The 24,762-nt window shown below is 44.7% G+C and overlaps 1 protein-coding gene and 1 long non-coding RNA gene across 7 annotated transcripts in view; one reads left to right on the top strand and one right to left on the bottom strand.

Annotated features, from left to right (window-relative positions):
* The window catches only part of Kirrel3 (kirre like nephrin family adhesion molecule 3), a 555,957-nt gene that overhangs the window by 279,403 nt on the left and 251,792 nt on the right, over positions 1-24,762 (bottom strand). The window lies entirely within an intron of this gene.
* Positions 17,642-22,489, top strand: LOC124085171 (uncharacterized). Its single transcript, XR_006849359.2, has 3 exons — positions 17,642-17,796; positions 21,790-21,924; positions 22,369-22,489. It is a non-coding gene; the product is annotated as an uncharacterized LOC124085171 (long non-coding RNA).

Raw genomic sequence — 24,762 nt, 5'->3', positions numbered from 1 at the left:
GGTGTGGGGAAAAGAGGCAGACGGAGGGGCAGAGGGATGTGGGAGGAGGTGAGAAAGAAGGGGAAAGAAGAAAGGATGTGGGGAGCAGGGGAGGGGAAAAGAGAGAGGGAAGGAGGGACAGAGTTATGAGAAAGAATGGGATGAGGATTTGGGATAGAGAAGCAGGGAGTGGGGAGGGCGAGACCTGCAAGAAAGATTGTGAAACTCTAATGCCAAGAAGAGCAAATCAGCTAAGGTTTTTGGAGGACTTGGTAGGTACCATGCACTCTTCACACCAGTGCCTCGGGCTATTGCCCTGAAATGGGATTCTGAGTATCTCAATAACTTTTGAATCAAACATTGAGGAAGTAGGGAAGGGATTCAGATGCAGGAATACAGGGGGCTTCAGATGAGTCAAGATCTGACCCCCCCCCCCCAAAAAAAAAAAACAAAAACAGGCAGGCATTTGCTTCCATGGTTCCAGGACCCTATTTAAGTAATACCTATTTAAGTGATACCTATCAAATTTCAGGATTCTTGGGATACTGTAGACAGTAAAAAAAAAAAAAAAGAAAAAGAAGAAAAAATTAGGCCTCCAGCCACCAGGGGGAGCCATCTCCCCAGCAGAAACAGAAACCCAGTTCATCTAAGAACTAGCCACATCAGACAGGAAGTTATTTAATAACTTGAACTTGTAGAACATTGGTTGGTAATCAACAATGGAGGGCAACAACAGAGAAAGATTCCTATTGACTGGTGTTATGGTTTAGATATTAGGTGTCCAACAAAAGTTTGTGTGAGACATTGTATGCAAGAAAGAAAGCTTAGAGTGAAATGATTGGGTTATGAGAGCCAGTGAATTAATCCCCTGATAGGGATTAACTGAGTGGTAGCTGTAAGCAGGTAGGGTATAGCTGGAGGAGGTGGGTCCCTGTGGGGGGTGACTTTGGGATATATATTTTGTTGTTGTTGAGTGGTGACATGTTCCTGGTGACATGTCCTGAGCCACTTTCTTCTACCACACTTTTCCACCATGATGTCCTGCCTCACCTCAGCCCCTGAGTAATGGAGTTGGCAATCTATGGACTGAGCCCTCTAAAACTGTAAGCCCCCAGATAAACTTTTCCCTCTCTAATTGTTCTTGTCAGGTCTTTTGGTCACAGTGGCAAAAGAGCTGACTAAAATAGCTGATTTTCATTTTGTCCTAGACTTCGTCTAAATGGGATCCACTCATTGTTTGCAGGGGATATCTTTGCTGCTTCTTTTTCCAGCTTGTGGCCACAGACTTGCTTGCTTTGATTAGTTATTTCTTGAAAGGCAGGGAACGTTCACTCACACCAATGGGCCTGGGGCCATCATAGTACCGAGCATATCACAGATGGTCGGAGTGTTTTTGACAAATGAATGAGCAAAGGAAAGGATGAAGACATGCTTGAGCAGGAAGGGATCTCGGAGAAGCATTTGATCCAATCTAACCTTGCTTGCATCAGAATCTCAAATGTCATCTTTTTAAAAAGAACTCCACAAAGAGTTGCTTTCCTTAGACCTTCATATTGACTGCCATCTCATTCGAGATCATCCTTCTTGGTCTTTAGCTGTTTTAACCCACTATGGTCCTTTGCTAGGGCTGAGGCAGGGCATCGGGAGGAAGATTTATTATCCTGTTGTGTCCTGGGACTGATAATAATAAAGGCTCACTTCTGAGGCTGTCACAATATTTAGTGAGACAGTGGACATGTGATTGTCCTTTGTAAGCTAATGCATGTTGTAAGTCACTATCTTCCATGTGCCACTGTTCTTCTAGTGACTGTGTGAACCAGCAATGAAAGAATGTTGACTGTGCCTCACCCTAGACCTATTGAATTTCTGCAAGTTCTTGTTGGGAACAGGTTCTTGTAAAGTCTCCTTGGACTCAGGATTGACTACTGTCACACATCTCCTCCTCTGTATTCATGGCTTTCCTTGGGCTTCTCACCACCCCAGCCCAGTGATTCCTGTCTCTCTTGGTGAATTCAGAGTCATTGCCAAACTAAAAAGTCAGTTTCTATCAATGCTATCCTTCATTTTGAGTCACAACATAAAACACTTTATTGCGATTACAAACAGCAAAGTTATTTCTGCTGAGCCTCAGCATCTGAACTTAATAGCACGCTGTAATGCCACCCTGTGCTGATGTGTGGCATATCTAATATCCATCTTTCTTAGAAATAACAGTGTTCAGAAATTAGAAGGGACTTTAGCAGCGAAATAATTAATGTGGATAACCATCATAAACGCCACAAATGGAACAAATACAGATGGTAGTGAGCCGTGATTGCTAATATGCTAACCTGTTTTGACAGAACTTTAAATTTTTTCCTCGGGAGGTTTGTGGATGGAAGTTAAAGCGTCCCTTTCCTCATGACAAGAGCCCTGTCTTTCTGGGTCAGGGATTCAGTGATCTCCTACCTGGGCAAGGTGGATCACAGCAGCTTGGCTAAAAGGAAGAATTGCATCCTGGGGAGGAACTGTCTCCCTCCCTGCCTGCCCTGAGGCTATGTCAGGAGAGAGATTTCCATCTCTACCTTTCTGCCTCCTGCTCAGTGGCTCTGAGGGAAAGGCGGGCTCCCTGGCTGGACTCCACTCCGTGGGAAGCAGCTCTTTGAAGATCTTAGCCGCACACAGGTGCGGGTTATAGAATCCAGCTCCAAGAGGCTGCACAGAAATGAAAAATTGTCATGGAAAGATGACTCATCAAACTCACAGGCAAAAAGCTACAGAGGCAAATTGAGGAAGGGGGTGTTTAGGGACATTGGCAGTACATGACTGTCCCTGCTTTCAGCCCACTGGCTTTTGAGCAGCATTAGAAGCAGAAGGTCTATCCAGTGTTTCAAAAGGAATGAGAGGTCCCCAGAGAAACCCTACAGGGCAAGGGGAGGAAGTGTAGGAGGGAGCCAGCCTTCAGTTTGGCTCACCCCTCTATGAGATAAGCACTGGGCTTTGTACACAGGATTCGATTTCCTCTTCACCATGATTATTTGAGGTGACCGTGGGAAGATGATAGTTATGACAAAGAAACTGAGAATTAGACAATAAGTAATTTTCCAAGTTCACCAGGGGCAGGCAAGCCATACACTGAGTTGCTGGGCATCTTACTTATCTTCCTGGGCTCTGGGTAACACCACACTGGACAGGCACCCCTATTTGGTGTGATACAAGAGGGGTCTCCCTGAATCCTCTAACCCCAAGGAGGCCAAGCTCTTCTCTTTGAGACTCAATCCCAGTCCCTCTGTCCCACCCAAGGACATTGATCCAAATATTTGTCCCCTTTCTCTCCAGTGCCATCACTGTCCCCATTTATTTAATCATTTTATTTATTTTGAACTATATATTTTTAAAAGAAAACGAAGGAACTTCCCTTGACCCTTATCCTCATCCTGCTCTAGCTCCTTTTCTGTGTTGTCTTCCACAGAACTCACAAGAGCTGTCTCTATCCCTGGCTGCTCCCTCTGCAGGATGAATTCCCCTTCACAGCTCTCTCTTGAACCGCCTTGCTCAGGTTTTGTCTCAGCTTTCCACTGAAGTAGTTCTTTCCAAGGTTGACGGATGCAGGTTTCCAACCAATGTCTCTACGTGGGCAAATCCAGGGGTCGACTTCTTGACATGACTGCCTGCTCTGCCTTTTTGAATGCATTCTTCTCTTAGCCTTGAAGAGCTCTCTCTTGGTCCCACCAAGAAGGAGTGGCTGTTCCTTCTGCAACTCTGTTAGTGCTTCTTCTCTGCCTCCAATTACTCTCAAAAGCTGAAGATCCTCAGGGATCCTCTGATCTGTCTCCATTCACTCTCTAGGTTATCTTACTTAATCCCATGGCTTTCAATGCCACCTACCCTCTTCCTTGACATCTCTGTTTGGATGTCTCATGGACATCTGACATGTAACTTATCCAAAACCAGCTCCGAATCTCAGGCTTCCCTCTCCACATAACTCTCCTGTCGGATCCTATTAAAATCATCCCCATCAGCCAATGGGAACATGTTCTTCCTTTTGCTCAGGCTACAAACTTAGATGACATCCTGATGTCTTGCTTCCTCTAACAATTCTCATTCGATATTTTATTCAGAAAAATGCCTGCTTTTTACCATTTCTGTTGCTGCCACCTTGGTCACAAACAGAATCTTTATGTACCTGGATGACAATATTTGCTCCTAAGAAGTGCCCTGTGGGCTGGAAATGTAGCTTATATTCTTGTCATCCACCTACATACAGTCTCTTTTCAACTCAGTGGCCAGAGCCTTCCTAATATAATGAAGTTGGGTCCTGTGGATTTTCTGTCTCCTCCCATTTGAATATAAGTTCTTGAGAGGAGGGATTTTATCTTTTTTGTCCAAAAATGAATCTTTAATGCTCAGAGTAATTGTTACTGATACCAGGAGGGGCCACCAGGAAAGGGAGAAAAGTGCTGGGATATTCAGTATCATGTTAGGAAAACGGGGCTGGGAGCAGACTGGGAGAAGGATCTGTTTCACATGCCTGAGAGAGGAGAGCGAGGATTTCCAAGGAAGAAGCTAACTGGGTACCAGCTGAGCTGGTGAGGGAGGGGGGTCATGAAATGAACATAGCTTTGGCTGGGGGCCAAAGTGCTTTCTGGGACTGACTGAATGAGACTATCATGGAGATTTGGAAGGAACTTTGAGTCCAGATTGACTTCGTCTTGAATCCTGGCACTCATTAACTTGACTGTGGGGATGTCACTGATGGTGCACAGCCTCAGTTTCCATGTCTACAAAATGAGGGTAATACCACCTTCCTTAAAAAACACATGTAAGACATCTAACACTACACTTACATAGTAGTTGCTTTTTTTTTTCTGGCAACAGAAGACAACTGCTTCTCAAGGGGACAAAGATAGGATTGAAGAATGGGGTTTTATTTTGGACTTGCAGAGAGAAGTTAGGGGATTCTCAGGCCCTGTAACTGCACTTTCCATCAGCCTCAGGCAAGGAGCCCTGTACATCAAAGCAGGGATGGTAACCGGGTTCTTTGAAGGGATGCCTACAGTTCTTGTGACATGCCATCTGGGTCACCATCACTGACCCTGACTTAGGACAGCTACATATGGTTGAAACTAGGATGGTATCACAGAGTCAAAAGGATTGTTTGCAGTCCTGAACCATTTGTGCATGCTTTAGTCAGAAGAGAAAGATTCCTAGGAAAGTCTTCCCCTATGAGCAAAGTCAAGACTCCTTCACATGAAGGTCAAGGCTTCTGATGTGGTTTCCATTTCCAGACTTACCTTCTGAGTGCAATGCTATGTTATATACCTCATGCTCCTGTCATATCGCTCCATTGGTGATTTTATTGTTCCTGATGAGTCATCTGCCATCACTCTGTCTGCCATGCCAAATCTGCCTGGAAACATCTCAGTTGTGACCTCCTTGCTTGCTCTTGAACATGGCAGACTCATTCCAGCCTCTATGGCTTTGGACTTGCTCTTCCCTCTGTCCAGATGGCTCTTCTCCTGGGCCCCCGAATGGCTCACTTCCTTACTTCCTACAGGAAATCTAGTCTGGGCACCAGCTGATGAGGGAGGGTACCGTGAAACAACTTTGGTTGGGAGACAAAGTGTTTCTGGTACAGAATGAATGAAACTATCATGGTGACTTGAAGGAAATTTGACTTAGTCCTGACACTCACTCACCCGACTGTGGGAGTGTCACCTTTGCAGGTATCTTCTCCCTATTAAGATTTCAAGCTCTTTCTCTTAACTTTTTTTTTTTTCATTTAGCTTTCCTTTCTTGATTTGGAGAGAAATTTGTTTTAATTGAAATCCACTAGGACCTTTAATCTAAAAAGCAAGGTGGGGAAGGGTCCAGGAAATGCTTTCTTCTTACTAAGGATGTATGAGGTAAATGTCAGCCTCAGCTGCTTAATGATGCCACAGGGCATGTGCATCAGAGGCCAAGGGGAGTAGATTTCAAAAAATGGTTACCTTTTGTGCCAGATTGGGATGACTTCTCACTACCTAACTGACACTGTATCCGGGGTTGTCTAACTGTGGCCTGTGGGCCCAATCCAGCCCATCCCTTGTTTTTGTAAATAAGGTTTTACTGGCACGCAGTCATATCTATTCACTTATGTAATTGTACTGCAATGGCAATGTAGTTGCCACTGACACCATATGGTCCATAAAGTCTAGAGTATTTACTAACTGGCCCTTTGCAGGAAAAGTTTACTGACTCATGCTCTAGCTTATTTATATTGTTAATATTCTGTATCCCCACTAGAATGAACATAAGTTTTATGAGGGCAAGGACTTGAATCCATCTTCTAAATTATTATTACCCAGGATAGTGTAATAGTGACTCAGAAAATATCTACTGCACAAATGAGTGTTGAAAACTCTACCCATTGTCAAGGTCAAGGTCAAGGTCAAATATCACCTTTTAAGGAAGCATTCCTTGATCTTCTAGCTAGATGTATCCTCCTTCCTGTTTGCTCCTGTAATACTTTCATTTCCTTTGTGACATAGTGCTTTCTACACAAAATATCATTTCTCCCACTAGATGGCAAGCTCCAGGTGTCACCTCTATCATGAAATTATCCTTTGCCTCCCAAGGCAGAGCTGCGCCTATCCCGTCTGTTCCTTTTGTGGTCTCCTATGGCTGCACATAGCACAGGGTATTGTAGTAGGACACAGTCATCCTTGTCACTGGAATCTAGCTAGAAGCCTGCAGCACTGGTACATAGTAGGTACTCTGAGAACAGAGCCAGGCTTCCCCATTGAAATCTCAGCAGCCCTCCTAGCGGAGGCAGGTGCATATTGAGCTGTGGTTAAGCTATGCTTGTGGAATAGAATGGAAGGCAAGAGGAAGGGCTGAAGCCGAGAACCCTGCATTGGTGGGGGCTATGGAAAGGGAGCCAGAAGTAAATAAGCGTAGAATGGAGAGGACATATTCTATTTCATCCCAATCTGGCTCCCCTTGGCCTCTGATGCACATGCCCTGTGGCATCATTAAGCAGCTGAAGCCTACATTTACCTCATACATCCTTAGTAAGAAGAAAGCATTTCCTGGACCCTTCCCCACCTTGCTTTTAAGATTAAACGGCTAGGTGGATTTCAACTAAAACAAGTATTTTCTACTCCTCTATGTTGTGAATTTTTTGAGAGTAGTGACTATGTGGTACTCATTTATGTTTTTAGTATCTAGACCATAATTATATTATAGATGCGTAATTAAATTTTTGAGTTTCATAAATGATAGTATCTGAAAAAGGAAGGGAGGAGGGAAAGAAGGAAGAGAAGAAGAAAACAAGAGTTGTACAAGTGCTTGTTGGGACTTGAAACTTGAGAAACAAGCTCAACAATCAACAAAATACTCAAAGTACTTCAAGAGGGTAACAATCACTGTTGTTTTCTCCCTCTCTAGGGCTCCTGGGAATTTTCTTCTAGTCAAGAACACAATCACAGAAAATTAGACTGATGATCTGATTGCTTCCATGAAACTCTATGATAATTAAGGGAGGTGTAGGCAGATCTGTGGCCACACATGATGGAAAGAGAATTGATGAGGCTTTCTCTTTTCAGCCTTTGTGTCTTGCCTGGCTCTTCATCAATACCAGGTCTTCTTCTGGGGATAGAAATGGAGACCAGACCCTGTCTCAACTGGCCCTCTGGCTTCTGCCACCACAAGGGGAAGACTGGTTCCTATGTAATATTCCTCCTGTCTCCTTGAGGTTGGTTAATTTTCTCTAAATTTTAAATCCTGGTGCAGTAATACACTAAATCCTAATCAAGAATCAGGGCCCTAGTCCAGCACACATACAAACTCATGCACACCCACACACATGCACAAACTGACTTATTGTCATAGCTCATTCCTCTTACAGACAAGATGCAGAGTGAGTGAGCTAGCAGATGGACACCCTGGAGGTTTTGAGCCATGTCACTCCCTATCAGCCCTCTCCAAAGATCCCAGCAGGATCTGGGAGGGGCTGCTGATGAGATGGGTGGGCTCTATGCATTTCCAGCTGGAGTGAAACCTTTCTCCCTCTGGGGCATGGAGAAGCCTCTTCAGCTGCTCTGTAGATGCATCATGCTGAGATGGAATCCAGGTGTATATTTTAGCTGCCTTGAGTCTTCCCTGTCCCTTTCAAATTCTAGTGAGACATCACTTGAATGTTGAGATTAGGAAGCAAGACTGAGATGGCTAAGTGCCAAGATGAAATATACTTATTATACTTCGAGTAATCATCATAACAACTTTGTGGCATTTCTCTTTCTCATATGTCAACGGGTCAATTAATCCTCATTTAAGAAATATGTTTTGTGCATTTCTTTTGTGTCAGGCAGTGTGCTTGATGCCAAAGGAGGCATTTTCATTTCTGTTTTTCACATGAAAAGAAGGAGGTTCAGAGAGAAGAGGGATTGGCTTAAAGTCACTTGCTCTAGAAGGTGGCTGGGTCTGCAATCAAAGGCTTGTCTTCTGGTGCTGCTTAATGGGCTTTCTGCATCACCCAGACTTTAGCCAATGTGGGTATCAGGTGAGGAGAGGCCAGAAGAGGGGAGGACACAGGGGTTATTTCCTAAGCCCGTGGGTAACCACTGAGGCAGCAGGCCAGAAGGACATGTGACTCAGTGTGATGTATGGGAGAGGACAGCATGGTGCCGGGTATGCCAGGAAGAATTAATCTCAAGGAGATGCTATTGAGCTCCAGAGACTTAACATCAGTGCTGAGAGATCAAAGATATGATATCTCTGGCAGAGTACGTTATCAGAAGTGATCAAAGCAAAACAAAAGGGTTCATTTCAGTGCCCTGTGCATTAGTGGCCTGGCTGATGCTGGGCACAAAGGGAGCCGTCACAGTTTGGAAACTGGGCTAATACCCACCTGCACCCTTTTTTTTTAAATCTCCTTATATCTCATTGCTGTCTGTCCATAAGCAAGAATTCTTTCACATCTGTCAGTTTGTCCCTGCTCATCCACAAGCTAGGCTTCCCACTTTCTTCTGAGCATGTGGACATGTGCTCGGTAGCTTTTCTGCCTGCCTTGGGTTATCGTCTTGGGGAGGCTACCCTCGTGTGGAAGGGAGAGTGTGATAGAGCACACCGCTGCACTGTGCACAGCACACACACCCTGACCTTGCTGAAGGGCTTCTGGAGTACAGGGTGGAGGCTCTCAATGCCCTGGTTCAGCCTGTGCAAAGGCAGGGCCAGGGACTGCTAAGAGCATGGGGTGAGGAGGCAGGAGCTGGTCACCAACTCACTGCAGGACCTTGGTCAAGTTGCTTCACCTCACTGAGTCTCAGTGTCCTCTTCTGCAAAACCAGATAGGTCTAATGACAGAAAATTTTCCCCCTCGCCTTCTCTGGCAGCAAAATGTTTTCAAATCAAATCATAAACCCAGGTAGTAGGTATCCAGTAAACAACTGGATGAATGGATCAAAGCAAATCTATAAAACATAAGATTGGAAATGCTCTGACTACAGTGGGCAGGACCCTGGAGAACCACTCTCACCCCAGCACCCTCCCTCCCATTCTAAACCCCAGTGCCCTGGAGTGGGTCTCTAAGGCCCTTCTGTGGAACCCTTGGGCTCCATTGCACCCACTTTGACAACTACATTATAGACTTGCTTGAGTTTCTTAAAGCTTTGACATTCAGTGCTTTAGGGGAACCATTATGTTTTCAATCCTTCACCAATCTAAGAAAGATCACTGTTATATGTTCTAGAATTTTCTCTTGGAAATTTCCCTGAGTTTCTCCTGGAACTTCTCTGGGGTTATCCTTTGGCTTTAGGAAAAAGTCTAAATTTCTCAAGATACTTCTTTGTGAGCGACTTCAACCTACTTTACCTATTGTCTCTATTCCTATCATTTCCCGTCTCCCAACCAAACTGTCTTGGGCCACACACCACTTCTGAACATGTTGTGCATTCCTGTGCCTCTGTGCCTTTCCTTATGCTATTCCCTGTGATATTCCCTGTCTACTTTCTTCCCAGAAACCTCCTACTCATCCTTCAAGACCTGATTCAAAAGCTCCATTTCTTGAAAGGTTTCACTTCTCACTCACATAGGCAATCCCCGTGACCTTGGCCTCTAGGACACACAGTTGTCACATAGCTCAGAAAAGTCAACCATGGCTGATTTGAACATGCCATCTTCCCCTCTATATGAAGAGCTCCTTAGAAGCAAGGACTTAGCTCTAAATTCCCAGGGCCTTGCACAGACCTTGATGCATAGAAACAACTCTACACATGATTGTGAAATTAATGAGCAAAACAACAAAGGATCATGTACATTTGGGTATTTTCTAGAAGAGGCGACTGCCTAGGCAGCTCCTCCTGGAGGCCAGAGTGGACGCTCATTCCCTGTTCTACATCACCACAGGCTCCTGTCCCCACCTCCCTTCCATCCCATCAGGTAAAGTGTTCCTAACCAGAAATGGCTTTTTTTGTGCCCTTAATCTGAGAAGAAAGGCAACAGAGCTTACAGACCTAAAAATTAAAATGAATAAGTAAATGTACATTAGTCCCTGGGCTCAGGGCTTGGGTCTAAATTTGGAGGAATTGGTATCCATGGTAGGTCAGGAAGCCGGCAGGCTGAGAGGCTGCCCTGTATGGTGGAGAGGGTGTGCTCAGCTCTCTGCAGCATGCTGGACCCCATCCGACTGGCATATTCTCTTCTATGCTGGTACCCTTCCTTTTCCCCTCAGGGTACTGGCCATCCCATGCTGAGTGTTCTGTTTTTCTGGTCCTTCTTTTTCTAATCTCTGTCTGCCTCACCAAGTAGAGAATTTGATTTTCTTCCCCAAGACAATCAGATTTGACTTAGCTTCATCCATTTACCCAGGTGCTGCAGAAACACTGTCTCTGTGAGGACAAAGGGCCAAACTAGAAACTCCCAGTGCAGAGGTGGACCTAGGATGCAATAGTGCCCAGGTGACCAATCTGATATGGATCTAGCTGGAGACAGCTGCAGGCAGAATGCTGTGGGTCTGAAGCCCTGGGGCCCCAGAGTCCAGTGATGAGGAGACCACAGGGAGGCATGCAAAGGAGGGCACGAGCATTGCTTTCCATTGCCACTCCTAGGAGCTCTGAGAGAAGAAGGACAGCACCGCCCAGCATCTCCCAGCACATCCTGTGGGATGGGAGATCAAAGGCAATCATTGTGCCACTGGGCATATCAGAGTGACAGAGGAGCTAGGTATACCAAAGTGATGATGTGGTAAGGCCATGCATGCTACAAGTGGACAAAATGTGACTGGCAGAGCAGTGATCACCAGCCTCAAGGAATGATCAGAACTATAGCTTGAGATGTAAGGGCAGAGGACCTCTAAAAAACCATGTAGGCTTGGAGGAGTCACTCGAAGCTGTGGAGCCTCAGTTTTCCCATCTGCAGAATGGAGAGGAGGGACACCTACCTCACTTATATTAATAGATCAAAGTTTTTTTGTAGCATGCTATGTGTGCCTCTATGGCTCATGCAAGTACACTTACCCACTATGTTAAAGACAGTCGTCCTTGGATATATGTCCCAATAGAATGTAGGCTTCTAGAGGAACAAGGATAGGTCTCACTCATTGCTTTCTTCCCAGTTCTAAGCAGTCTGCCTATTCCCCATGGAGCTCAGTGGTGTCTGCTGACATGAGCTGAGATGGTGAATACTAGATTGATTGCCATTTGCTGCACACTTACTGTTTTGCAGGCTGAAGAGATGCCAGAGTGGAACCCACAGGGACCTGTACAACCTTGACTTTATATAGGGAGAGGGAAAGGCAGGAGAAGCCCGGGTGCTTATCAGTTGAGTGAGGCTGTAGGATTCAAGGGGGAAGCAGACTGAGTTCAGTATGTAACTTGGTCATGAGATAAAGATTCTGGACCCCTAAGTCTCTTCTGCTCCCTGTGTTGACTTCATGGCTTCTCATCCATCCTGCCCCAATTCAAACACTGCAGGGCTGCAGATGACTCCCAGAATTCCTTGTACCTTTCAGCTGATGCCCTTTTCTCAGAGTGTTGTCTATTCAGGAAGCAGAATTTAGGCACTGAAGCTTGAGGAGTGGGAGGAGAGGTGGGCTGGGTGAGCAGTGTGCTGCCTAGTTTTGGAGAGACACTGAGGGAGATGGCTTTGGGGAACGTGCCTGATTACATAGTTTCAAAACCATAGGCAGCATGTCTTAAGCCAGGAAGTATGAGCTGGGTCCTCACCTGTCATCTTTAGCAGAATGGTTGCCTCCTTAGTCCAGACTGAGCCCTGATGGAATGGGTAGGTAAGATGCCAAGCAGATCATAGAGGGAATGAGAAAGAAACTGCCTATCAGAGTATGGCTAAATCTTCCTTGGGAAATAAACTTCCAGAAACACAAGAGTTCTGCTTCAGTAATAAATCTAATTCTTTTTGGGAAGAGAGGTAGTACATAGATCATGTGTGGAAAGAGAGAGAAGAATGAGGAAGTAGCGCCTGGAGAAGAATAAAAAGCATCAGCATGGGCTGGGGGTGTCTCAGTGGTAGAGTGCTTGCCTAGCCTGTGCAAGGCCCCAGGGTTTTATCCTCAGCAAAAAATTTAAAAAGAGTTTGATCAAGGGTCCTTTTTGAGAATATGATGCAGGAGAGACAGGAGGTTGAAGGTGGGCCTTTTCACTAGATCAGCCACAGCCAGAGTCCTCATAGAGCCTCAGAAGGGAATCAGTGGGTCAACAGGTTCAGTCTCCTCCGCTGTAGGGGGAATGATGAGCCTTAATATGCCAGGTGGTTCCCCTGTAAACAATGAAGCTGACAGGTGACACAGGAGTGAGTTCCAGTGCATAGGAAAGGGTCACAGGAGCCTATAGGTGGGTGTGAACCTGGGAGTCCTGTGTGGACATTTGTGAGGTTCAGGGCACTCACTCCCTGGGGCAGGGGAAATGCCAGCAGCTCAGATCTCAGAGCACACTCTTGCTATTTTATGAGCTCGGAAGGTCACTGTGGTCAGAAGCTCAAGGGAGGGAGACTTAGTAATCATTAGCCATCACTAATAATCACTTCAGCATGGCACGTTTGTCCAGTGTTTTTGGCCATTTCCAAATATTTCAGATTTCTAAGCTTGGCTGCCTCCAAACCAGCCCTTCAGGAATGCCACAGACAAATTTCCTGCCCTTCCTTTCCTTGACATTTATGCAACACTTGACTTGATTCTTCTGGAAACTGTCTTTCCTTGTCTTCTTTCAGGGACACCCTCCTGATTTTCATTCCCCATCAGGTACCTGTTCAGACCCTGCTTCTTTTCCCCAGCATCTGAAATGTTGATGTCCTGGTTCTATCCTCAGCCTTCTTCCCATTCAGAACAGCCTTCCTGAGGGCGGGCCCTTGGTTCCCAGAGACTTTTCCATCTATGTCTCTACCCAGCCCTTGGCTTGGACCCACAGGCCTGTGGAGCCCACTGCTTACTGGATCTCTCTGTGTGGGAACTGTAGACCCTTCCTCTGGGACTGTATAATCTATGAACCTCCTTCTCTTCTGAGTCTGGTCTATCCCATCTTCCTGCATCCATGCACCATCAACATTCCTTAGATGTTCACTAGGAGTCAGGAGTGTTCTGACTGCTGCCCTTTCCCACCCACCTATCGGCTAGTCTCGAGTTCCTCTCAGCCTGATTCCTAAGCGTGTCTTTAATCTGTCCTCACCTGTGCATCTCTGTGCTCACTCCAGGCTTCCTAGATTTGCTTAGATCAGTGATTTCAACCAGGAGTGATTTTGCCCCTAGGGAATATTTGGCAATGTCCAGAGACATTTTTGATTGTCACAGCAGAGTCTTTGCTGCTGGCATCAAGTGAGTGGAGGCCAGGGATGCGGAGGAACATCACACAATGCACAGGAGAGGCCCCTCCACAATGAATCAGAGTCCAAAGTGTCGTGAGTGCTGAGATAAAGAAACTCTGGCTTATGATATGCAATATTTTCCCAAGGTCTCTCAGACATCAGGTTTCCCTGCAAGCCACTCTCTTCATTGCCTCCTAAGAGAATTCTTACCTTACAAACAAATCAGTGTACTTCTCAGCATAGTTTGCAAAGTTCCCAGGTGAAACCTCTGCCTTTCTCCAGCCCCACCTGCATTTCTCCCCCAACTCCATGCTCCTGCAAGACCAGATGATTTGCTGTTCTCTGATTGAATCATGCTCTTCCATTCCTTTAGGTCTTATTCCCACGTCAGAAATCATGCTATCCCAATGTTCACCCCACTACATTCATGGGTAGCATCTGGCTAGAGCTTATTCAATCCTTCAAGACTCAGTTACCTCCTGTGCAAAGCCTTCCCTTTGCTGTGCTTACAGTACAACTTGTACATCTTCCCGTATCTTCCTGTCACATTTTTGCCATCTTCTTGAGGTCACAGATGTGATTTTATTTATCTTTGCAGACCAGACCCAATGCCTGGTAAAAGAATAGATAGAGAGAGAGAGAGAGAGGGCTTTGGCAAAGTTGGCACTCTTGGCTGCTGGAAGGACCAGGATGGGGATTTAGCTAAGTCTTTGGACTTTCAAGCTGTGCCCTCCACACCAGCCCTGAGGGCTCCATGGAGGCCAGGCTCAGGGTCCTGAGCTACTTCCCCATCTAGGCTCCCTGTTGGAGGAGAACAAGAAACTAGCCATGCGTGGCTGTTGCTGCCTCTCTAAGTGCTTCCATTTATTCGCAAACTAAAAGACAAGAGCACGGCCCCCCAGCACATGCTGGATCAAAAGCAAAGAACAAAAAGGACTGTGGAAGAAAGAAGCTGGAAACAGTAGCTACTTTAATGCAGGCAACTCTTTGAGGAAGCAACTGAGGACTGCCCCCAGCCGTGAGGAGAGGGAGCTGCCAGAAGGTGAATAAAATCACCCAAGGAAGGAAGGGAGGGGCCTCGGGAGCTGCTCTGATGGTTCCCAGTGAAAGCCAGCAACAGGGGTGGGGAGCCTCATTAATCTCCCCTCCTTGCCGCCTTGCCTTGGGCCTTTACAATCTGTTCCATTAGGAAACTAAGGATTCCTACTGGAGTGGCAAACTGAGCCTGAGATTTGAGAAGAGGGATTATACTTAATGGCTAGAATAATAGAGAAATTAGTAGGAAATTATTAGCAATGCAACAATTCCATAGTTTATAAAAATGTAATATTTAATAAATGTATGAATGCATGAGAGCCCAAAACCTGTCCCTGAAATATCTACCCCTCCTCATGAAGTGCCCCTGAGAAAACAGGATCCTACAAAGGAAAGCAAAGCGATGCTTTATGGTTAGTCGGGTTTGTGCTCTGATATCTAGAGCTCTCTGGATAGTTGTACGAGGTTGTGTTTTAGTCCTAACAAGTTAGGACTAAACACTTTACTAACAATGGACAATCCAATATACCTGGCAGCTTCAGGAAGGCTGTGCCAGACAGAGACAATGAGAGAATAAATATATTTCCTTGGAATTCTGGGTCTAGATGGACCTGGGCTGCCCAGCCCTGAACTAGAACAATCTCTGAGCTGGTGCCATCTGGGAGGACACAGAGAGGAGAGGTTACAGAGACACTTGCAGGAAGGTGAACTTTTAGTTGCTGGGATGAAGATTTTGCCCAAGGTGAGTCTTGAGAACTGACCTCACAGAGCTACAAAGTGGAAAGGGAAGAATGGGAGTCACTTATCTCACCAGAAACCCAAGCATACCAGAAGGCAGCAGGAGTGGGCCCTACATTAAACAGTAGTGCTTCAGTGTTTCTTTTTTGGACCCCAAAGAGGGTACCCACCCATTGCACTCACACATACTGCAAGACTTTTCAATACAATGTCAAAGGAGGAAGACAGGCTCCCATTGTGGCTATTGAAGAAATGAGCCCCAGGCTCTGAAGCTATCTTGAGCTATTTTGAGCATTTCGCCTCTGAAGAGTACAACCTTACAATTCTGATATGTAATTTCTAATATCTTTGTTGAAAAGTCAGTTATGGCACTTTACAGTTTCACTTTGGGCTTTGGGCAGAACTTTTCAGAAGCTTTAAAGCGAGGTGGGAAAGTATTTTTAGAGATGGTGACAACGCACTGGAGCCACGCATACAGTAGGCTCTCTGATGCACAGGGCCATGAACACAGTTGGAGCTCAGTAAGTGTCAGATGAGGAGGAAGAACACAGTCATGGCTAAGGCACCTTCTCTGAATAGCCCCTCGTCCCTTAGAACTATAAGAAAGCTGCATCCTAAGCTCAGGACACCTTAATCATCTTCCCCAGTCCTCCCTCTGTCCCCTGAAGGGATGCAATGTGCTGGGAAGATCAAACCAGTTTGCATCTTTGGAACTATCTGGATTCTTTTCTTCTCCCTCTGAGCTGTCACTCCCTGTAAAAACAATCATTGATATTCAGCCATTATAGTTCCATAATCATTAATATTCTTAAAAGGCTCTTGGAAACACATTTATACAAGGCTACATGATCAGTTCCTGCATTTACTTTCAATTTAAATAACGGTTTTAGCCAGGGTTTTGATGTGCTGTTTACTTTAATTACTGTTCTGCCCCTATCTGTGTCTTGACACAGTGTCATTTAATATTTTATGAATTTCCCTTAGCCCTTTTTTCCCTGATATGTGTGATTCTAAGGGGCTGCTGATACATTTTTTTTTTTTTAACTTGCACTTTTAACTTTTCCGACGCTTGCTGTAAACAAGATGTGGCATGTCTCCGGATTCTCTTCCCCCGGTGATAATGGGAAGGAATAAATAAACCAGCAGACATCTGCTTTGCCAAGCTGGCACAGGGATGCCAGGGCGTTCTAGCCCTGCTCAGAGTGACAGGCCAGTGACTTCAGATGAGGTAGGATGCAGCACAGAAGAAATCAGAGTCAGCTTCTCAAAGTGTGGCCCAGGCAGCATGGGTGTTGCCTGGGAGCCCCACCCTGGAACTGCTGAGTCAGCATCCGAATTTGAACCTAAGCCACGCCTGATTTCTCTGGCCACTGGAGTTTGAGAAGCACTGCACTAAAGAAAATCAATGAGTAGGTGTGAAGAAAATGGGCTCTGGTCTGTCTCTTTCCCTGAATTCCCAACCTTTCATGGAAAAAAAGAAAGAAAAAAGTTCTTGTTTCAGGATCTATAGTAAGTTCTTAAGACCATTTCTAAATAAATGCTTTAAATATTGTGTTCATTATCTACCTTGAGATCCCCCCTGCCCCATGTTTTCATTAATCTAGTCATTCATTTAAGATATTTTTGGGACTGTGTGCTGGGAATTATGAAAAGTGATAAGTCAGATAATATATGCAATAGCAGAGATGTGTCAAAGTGCTAATGATACACAGCAGCAGAGACGAATGGGCAAGTGAGAGAACTTTGCAATGGAGAGGCAATTTTTGAATTGATTTTTGGATGATGAATAGGAAGGAGTTCACCAGGTGGAAGAGAAAGGGTGGCTGGGCTGGACAATGTTAACTGAGGCAGGACGGTGTCTGTGGCTGGAGTGGCATCCTCTTCTCGTCTACTTCTGTCTGGCTCTGGACAAGGGCAGGGCCAATGTGCATTGCCTGTAGTAATTATAGTGTCTGCAGCAGAGAGGCTCCTAATGGGACATTTATTATCCTTGCAAAAAAAAGATTTCCCTACAGGATCATGTTGGCTCCTGCAGGACCGATGAATACACACACTGGAATGTGGAGCTAGAAGGGGTTTGCAAACAGTTCCACCCATTGCTAGGTGTGGTCTTTGGTGATCCTCTCTGTAAAAGCTGTACAAGGTATTCCTGTGAAGGCTATCTGAGATAAAATATTTTAAAAAAAATGGTAGCCATAACTTTTGCTGTGTCTGAATGTTGCTGAGCAGGAGGGGAAATAATGGCAAAGACAAGGAGAAGGCCAAACCCTGGTAAGTATCCCTGAGAACCCAGAGTAAGAGTCCTGAGGGATGGCCAACCAGGAAGAAAAAAAGAAAGTATGCGCTGGCCCCTTTTCCAGCCTCCTTCCACCTACTCTTTGTTGACACTTAATATAGAAACTAGGCCTGTAACTGGCGACAGATCAATACCTTCAGTGAAGAATAAAACCTCTCTTGGGGCAGGCCAGAGCAGAGATGTGATCTAAGTAATGTGCATTGGGGAATTGGGGCTTATTGCAGGAAGGTAGTTTTGGAGGTAACAGGCAGCTGTCAGACCCCAGAAAATGGAAAAAGACAGAAGCGGAAATCGAAACCTGTAACTCAGGTTTAAGGACAGATATTATTTCCTTGTCTCTTTCTGTATGAACTGAAGTCAATTGCCCTTTAGGCAGAATCCAACCAAAGAGAAGACATGAACTCATTGCAAGGGAACAAATCTAGCTAAAAATTACTTTCCTGCTGCCCCACTTCTGATAGATGTCATTTATCACAGGTAACAGATGAATAGATTGTCTTAATTTAATGGCAAAAATTAGGGGAACAATTCCTGATACTGAAGGTGCAAAATAAATACCCAAGTATTTGCAGATTCTGAACTTGGCCTTGGCAGTCTGGCAAGGTTTTGAATTTGTCCATCAGTTATGGCTGCAATTATCAGTCCTCAACCAGCCCTGATTTAGCTTGAGAATTTTTGTGAAACTGCCCAGCACAGCACCCAGCACAAAGTAGATGTTTCATACATTTATTGTTTTCTTTCTTTGCATAGCTATTGCTGCTGGCTCCTTGCATTTATGTGCATTTGGTCTCAAGAGAGATTGTCTAGAGAGAGCAGATGGTCTGGTTTACTTTCAATCCTAGTGATAGCATTAAGAGCACCATATATGGGACAATATACCATGTGCCAGAAGTTTTACACACATTTCCTCATTGAATTCTCCAATCAACCCTACAAAATAGGCTGTATAATCTCCATTTTGCAGATAAGCAAACTGAGGCTCAGAAAGGTGAAGTAATTTGACCAATTATAAAAAGTTAAAATGTAAATACTGAAATTGAGATTTGAGTGACATTGATATACATGTGACATCTTGACCTAAGGTGTTTTGAGCACACATGCCACTTTCCAGCCACAGAACTCAAGAGCCGGGAGGATCTTCAGGGACCTCAAGTGGGTGCAATTTGCCTTCTTGGGGTCATGTGACAATGTCAGAAGATATTTTGATTGTGACAGTTGGGAGGAATGGGAAGCACCTGCTATTAGCATCTTGTAGGAAGAGGCTAGGGATGCTGCTAAACATCATACGATACACAGGACAGTCCCCAAACTAATATTAATAGTGCTAAGGTTGAGAAATCTTGGTCTGGACTTATCACCTTATTTTACAGAGGAGAAAACTAAAGCATGGTAGGTTTAAAGCTCATGGTTATTTCCTTAGGATGGAAGCTGTTGGGGATCACTGTACTCTGCTCCCTCTACCCTCAGTATTTCCAGCACCCTATGCTGCTACTAGGAGAAAGAAGCTATCAGGAGAGAGAATTCAAAGGGTGTGTTCTCGCCTGGCTCTCAGCAAGCAGGGTAGAGAGGCAGGACCTATTCAGCCTGGGAGCCAGCAAAATTTGTTACATCAGAAAACATTATCCTCAGGAGTGGCATCCTGATATAGATTTCATGGGGGTAGGGAGGGGAGGCTAAAATTTCTCAAATATTAAGTTTCCCAATTTTCTCCCTTTCGCAATTCTGTAGTGAACTCGCCAAGGGGAAAATGAGTGTCCTCCTGGTGGTGCGGGCCTTACAGATAATGGTGGCTGCCAGCACACTGGACTGGGGCCCAGACCTGAGGGAAGGGGTGGGCAGGAACTCACCTTCAGAGTAGAGTGTAAACTGCGAGCTTCTAACTCCAAAGGACAGAGAGGGCCCTGGCCACCGAGGGCAAACAGTGGGAGGCTAGCCCTCCTACTCCCTCATCACCCCAGCACCCGCATGACTCTGGGGGCAGCCTCCACAGTCCTGGGGATCTAGGGCAGGGCTGGAGGGGAAAGAACAGAGCCTTCTGGGTCACAGGTAGAATCTGGATGGCAGGCTTTGGGTCTCAATTTCCTTGCTGGTGCCATGCTGACAATAACACCAGGTGGGGAGGGTTACATGGCCTGCTGCCAACAGATAGAACTCGTGGATACATTCTAGTTTCCTCCCTACCTTAGAACCCTCCTGTGTGGGAGGATATTTTTGAGTGAGGGGAGGTAGAGGAAGCTTCTGTACACAAAATGTTGTTTAAGGTAGGAAACTTTAAATATGTAGCACACTTGGCCCTCCATATCTGTAGGCTCCACATCCATGGATTCAAGCAACTGCAGATCAAAACATATTTGAAAAAGAAGATTGTCTCTGTATGAACATACGCAAATTTTTTCTTGTTATTATTCCTTAAATACTATACTATGACAGCTACTATATAGTGTTTACATTGTATTGGGTATTATAGAGAACCTAGGAATGCTTTAAAGTATACAGGAGGATGTGCACAGGGTCTTATTTAAATACTATGCCATTTATATAAGGGACTTGAGTATCTGTACCTTTATGTATTTGCAGAGGGTCCTAGTACTAATCTCTCATAGATATCAAGAGCTGACTATATTCCTAAATCTTTCTATGTATTGAAGCATGCAAAACGTGCAGCTTCGCTCAGGAACAAAACCCAAGGTATCTTTCACTTATAGGACAGTAGCCTCCAGCAGCCCCCCTTTAGCCCCACTTCCATTCCACCCTGCCTTATCTGGCTCTCATTATCTCCAGGCTCCCAGACATGGGCTGCAGATGCAAGTGGGCTTCATGGAGGATCCCCTGCTGGGTCCCATTTGCTGTGCCCTGGCTGTTCCTTACTGGGATGCTTAGTGTCAAAGGACAGTATCTGATGCGGAATCTACATAGAGAACTAATGTAGTCCTTTAATATTCAGGCTGAGTTTCCAACTTTTTCTTTTCCTAAGAGTGCAACATTGTGGTTCAATATTTGCTGGGTGGTAATTAATAGCACTTAATCTGTAAATCTGGAGCTTGTTTCTCATTTGTTAAGAAATGAAGTCAACACAGCCACCCCATTTTTGGCTCCTTTTCTCCTTTTCCTTTCCCAGAAATGTCCGTCCCTATTTCAGCACTAGCAGGTCTTAGGAACAGAAAGCCAAAGCACAGAGAGAGGTTCATGGGTGCATTAGTGAAGCCATTAACTGAAAAGAGGTTTATGAAGAAAGAAAAGAAACAGACTCTTACCCCATCCCCAGGCCAGATTGGTGTCAGCCTCCTTCTAGGCTGAGGGGTCTTTTGCTTCCTTTTCTTCCAGACAATGTTGTAAACAAAGTGCCTTTGATGATTAAGTCGTTATTTATTAAGTGCCTACTCTGTCCAGGTGTTCAAATATGTATTTCATTGAATTCTCATAACATTGCAACATATTATCTCTATTGTACAAATGAAAATCAGGATTCACAAACACCAAGTAGTGTGTTTGAGGCTATGTAGCTAGAAAATGGCAGAATGTAAGTTCAATGAAATTCAGACTGGGCTGGCTCCCAAACAACTTTTCCACTGTTTTCATTTGAAACACGAGTAGCCTCCTTGTGAAATGTGGAACTTCTGTGTATGACTGCCCCACACTACATTAGATGAAATGGATAATGACATGCATTTGACCTCATTTTGGTAGGTCCTGGGGCTTCTCCATAAATTGCTTTCTCTTCATCTAGATAACCTGTGTGGTAGGCCGGGCAGGAATTTGTGAATTACTCTTATTTTACAGTCAGAGAAACTGAGGCTCTGCGACATTTAGACTTTGGGTAAATCGAACAGCTCTAGAGTTGTATCGAGTGTGTTTGTCCCTGTGTTGGTGGAGCACGCTGACTGGTCCCTGTTCCTCCTCTTCCCGCTTCTCACCTGGCTCGGCTGCTTTGTTTGATAGCATATTAACAACATCTGTGTTTCGGGCAGGGGTGAGGAGAAGCAACGAGATGAAAAGCTGTGAGTGTGTGGGTGCTTGGCAGGCAAGCCACTCACAATGAATACTCCTGCCGCCCACATCGATGCAGATACCTATAGCAGAAATGCAACCACGCTGAGATTCAGGTAACGTGCATCAGATTTTAAAAACCTTGGGGAGTTTTGGGCCAGCAAATAAAATGTGCTCCGTTTTTCCAGAGCTGAGGGGATTGGACAAGAAGGAGCACTTAGAATTTTGACACTGCACTTTGATCAGTTTGACGGGTTTAATATTATAGAAATATTTCATTGTTCCAGCAGAGACGAGGAAATCTAATCATCCATCCGGCTGAACTCTAGATTTGTCGTGATTCACTAGATGGGTGGGGGATAGGGGGCAGAGAAAACAAGCAAGCCAATGCTGATTGAAAATGCAGCTTTACCTGAGATAATTTGGCCCATTAGTTCAAATTGTGTGTGTGTGTTTCCCCCTTCCCTCCCTTTTTATTTAAGTCATTGCTCTATTTTTAAGATATTATTTTTTTAAAGTGGCATCTAATTATGTTTTCTCTCCACATTCATTTTGAGCAGGTAATGAAGGCTACAGTGGGGAGTTCTACTGTGATTAATGGAAGAAAATGCAGATGGGGCTGAATTGAAGCAACAGTGCAAAATATGGCTTTATAAATAGGGTTGAAAGAAATTAAAGTGCTCTATTGCTAAATTCGGTGGAGATGGTATTCATTCTCTTTTGGTGCTGCAGCAGTGGTCTGGAATTTGTCTAGAGAAAAGTCCCTCTGTATGCCACTTCAGCCTTCAGTGCCTACTCTGTGCTCTCACTTGGGGGTGACATGAAAGCCCCCTACTCACAGGGGGCTACCCAGGAAGCATGTTGCTTCTATTTGTGATTTTTCACTATGGGTAAAGCTTTGCTCTCTCCCAACATTCTCTTTTATCTTTGGAGGGAAAACTAACAAGGCAAGATTTCCTTCTCTTGACTGAGGCTGTGAAGGAGAAGCTGGTAGGAAAGTGCCTGGTGTCTTGATGGAGTAAAGGACAAGGGCAGGGGCTAGGAGCTTGGAGCAAAATGGATTGAAAGACACAGATAAATTTTTAGTTTTGTATAGCTAGGTTCTGATATGTCCTGTTCTTGTCGGAAGCAGGGAAGGTAACTGTGGCTAGATTTGCATTAAAATGAGGTCATGCTTCTTGGAAAAAGAAGACTCACCAAGCAGAAGATGTACATTGTTCCATGAATTCCCCCAAGGTACAACAAGTGACAAGGCTCTTGGAAATAGCATCAGATAGTGCTTGGGTGAGACTGTTATGGTTTGGGTATGAAGTGTTCCCAGAAAGCTCATGTGTTTAATGCAGGAATGTTCAGAGGTGAAATGATTAGGTTATGGGAGCTGTAACCTAATCAGCAGATTAATTCATTTCATGCATTTGTAATCTGGATGGACTACTGGTTGGTGACTGTAGGAAGGAGGAGCATGGTTGGAGGAAGTAGGTCACAGGGAGGATGTGCTCTGGTCCCTGACTCCTTTCTCTCTTTCTGTCTGTCTGTCTGTCTGTCTCTCTCTGTTTATTGTCTGCCATGAACTGAGCTGCTTTCCTTTACCATGTCCTTCCGCCATGATGTTCTGTCTCATCTTAGGCCAGAATAATGGAGTCAGCCAACCATGGACTGAGACCTCTGAAATCATGAGTCCCAATCAAACTTTTCCTTCTCTATGTTCTTCCTATCAGATACTTTGAACACAGTGACCAAAATCTGACTAACACACTTGGAAAAGTGGCAGGCCAAGGAAGAGTTTCCACCACAAGATGCTCATTTTCACAGGATTTGATTAGAAAACTATCTCCAAGTTTACATAATGCAGGTCAACTCTTCTTCTTAACAGTAGGAAGAGGCAACTCAGGTCAGAGATGGAGCATCCTCTCCTGTGCATAGGTCTCTTGTCTCTTTCATAGTTTCTTTGTTTGAGCAGTACCTTCTCCTCCACATTTCTACATTTCCCAGCTCTTTGGAAAACACATCCAAGTTCTAAGTCAAATCCTTAACAATGATACTGACCTATTACCTAGGCATGCATTGAAATGTTAATATGCATTTAATTTTTACAATATATCTTTATGGTCTTTACATTCTTTTCCTTAATGTTTTTGTGTCTGTTCCGATTCATCTGTTAGCTTCCATGGGGCAAGCACAATGACCCTTCCAGGGGTTCTGCAATTCACAAGAAGCCAGATGCTGAGCTCCGCATTGCAGCAACTCATCCTAGTGTGTTGAGGTTGATGAAGGAATTTTCTTTTCATCAAACAAGACATCAACAAATTCATCATGAGTCCTCGGATATCCAAGAGTCCACAAATGGGGCTTTAGGAAAGTGGGAACTTTTAGCACCTAGTAGAGTTTAGGATACATGTAGAGAAATAAAATTGAAAAGGGTATTCAGGAATAAATCATCGAATTTTGGGAGGCAGAGAGAGAGATCCTGATGGTGGGGAACATGTGGATAACTCAGATTCTGGGGTTTTACTCTTGGATTATGAGTTATTAGGCAGGGCCATCTAGAATCTGCTTCTTAGGGAACTCTAGCTGACATTTGGGAAACTCTGAGGTCCTGGGTGGGTCCCAAATAAAGAAACTAATGCCTGGGAAAATGAAGTGCCATCTAATGCCATACGGCTAGTTGAGAGGGAGAGATTAGACTCCAATTTCATTGCTCTTTCCATTACCCTAACTGCCATCCATTAGTGTTTCGCTGGTAGAGAATCTCTGTGGGTCTGAGGGTATCAGGGGGTTGAATGGAGGACACTTGGCTAAGAAGGGAGAGCGATTTAGAACACATGTGAAACTCTATTTACACCAAGCTTTAAATTGAACTTCCCATTTTCCAACTTCAGCTTCCAGAATGCAACCTTAATCTAGTTTATTTGCATAAGCTTTAAAATAAGCCTTTAGAACAAATGTAAATGGAT

This window comes from Marmota monax, unplaced genomic scaffold, assembly GCF_021218885.2.
Source record: "Marmota monax isolate L192 unplaced genomic scaffold, Marmota_monax_Labrador192_F-V1.1 WCK01_AAM20220418_F8-fsc00062, whole genome shotgun sequence".
Taxonomy (NCBI): Eukaryota; Metazoa; Chordata; class Mammalia; order Rodentia; family Sciuridae; genus Marmota; species Marmota monax.
Note: the sequence above shows the minus strand (reverse complement) of the source record. Positions and strands in the feature narration are given on the sequence as shown.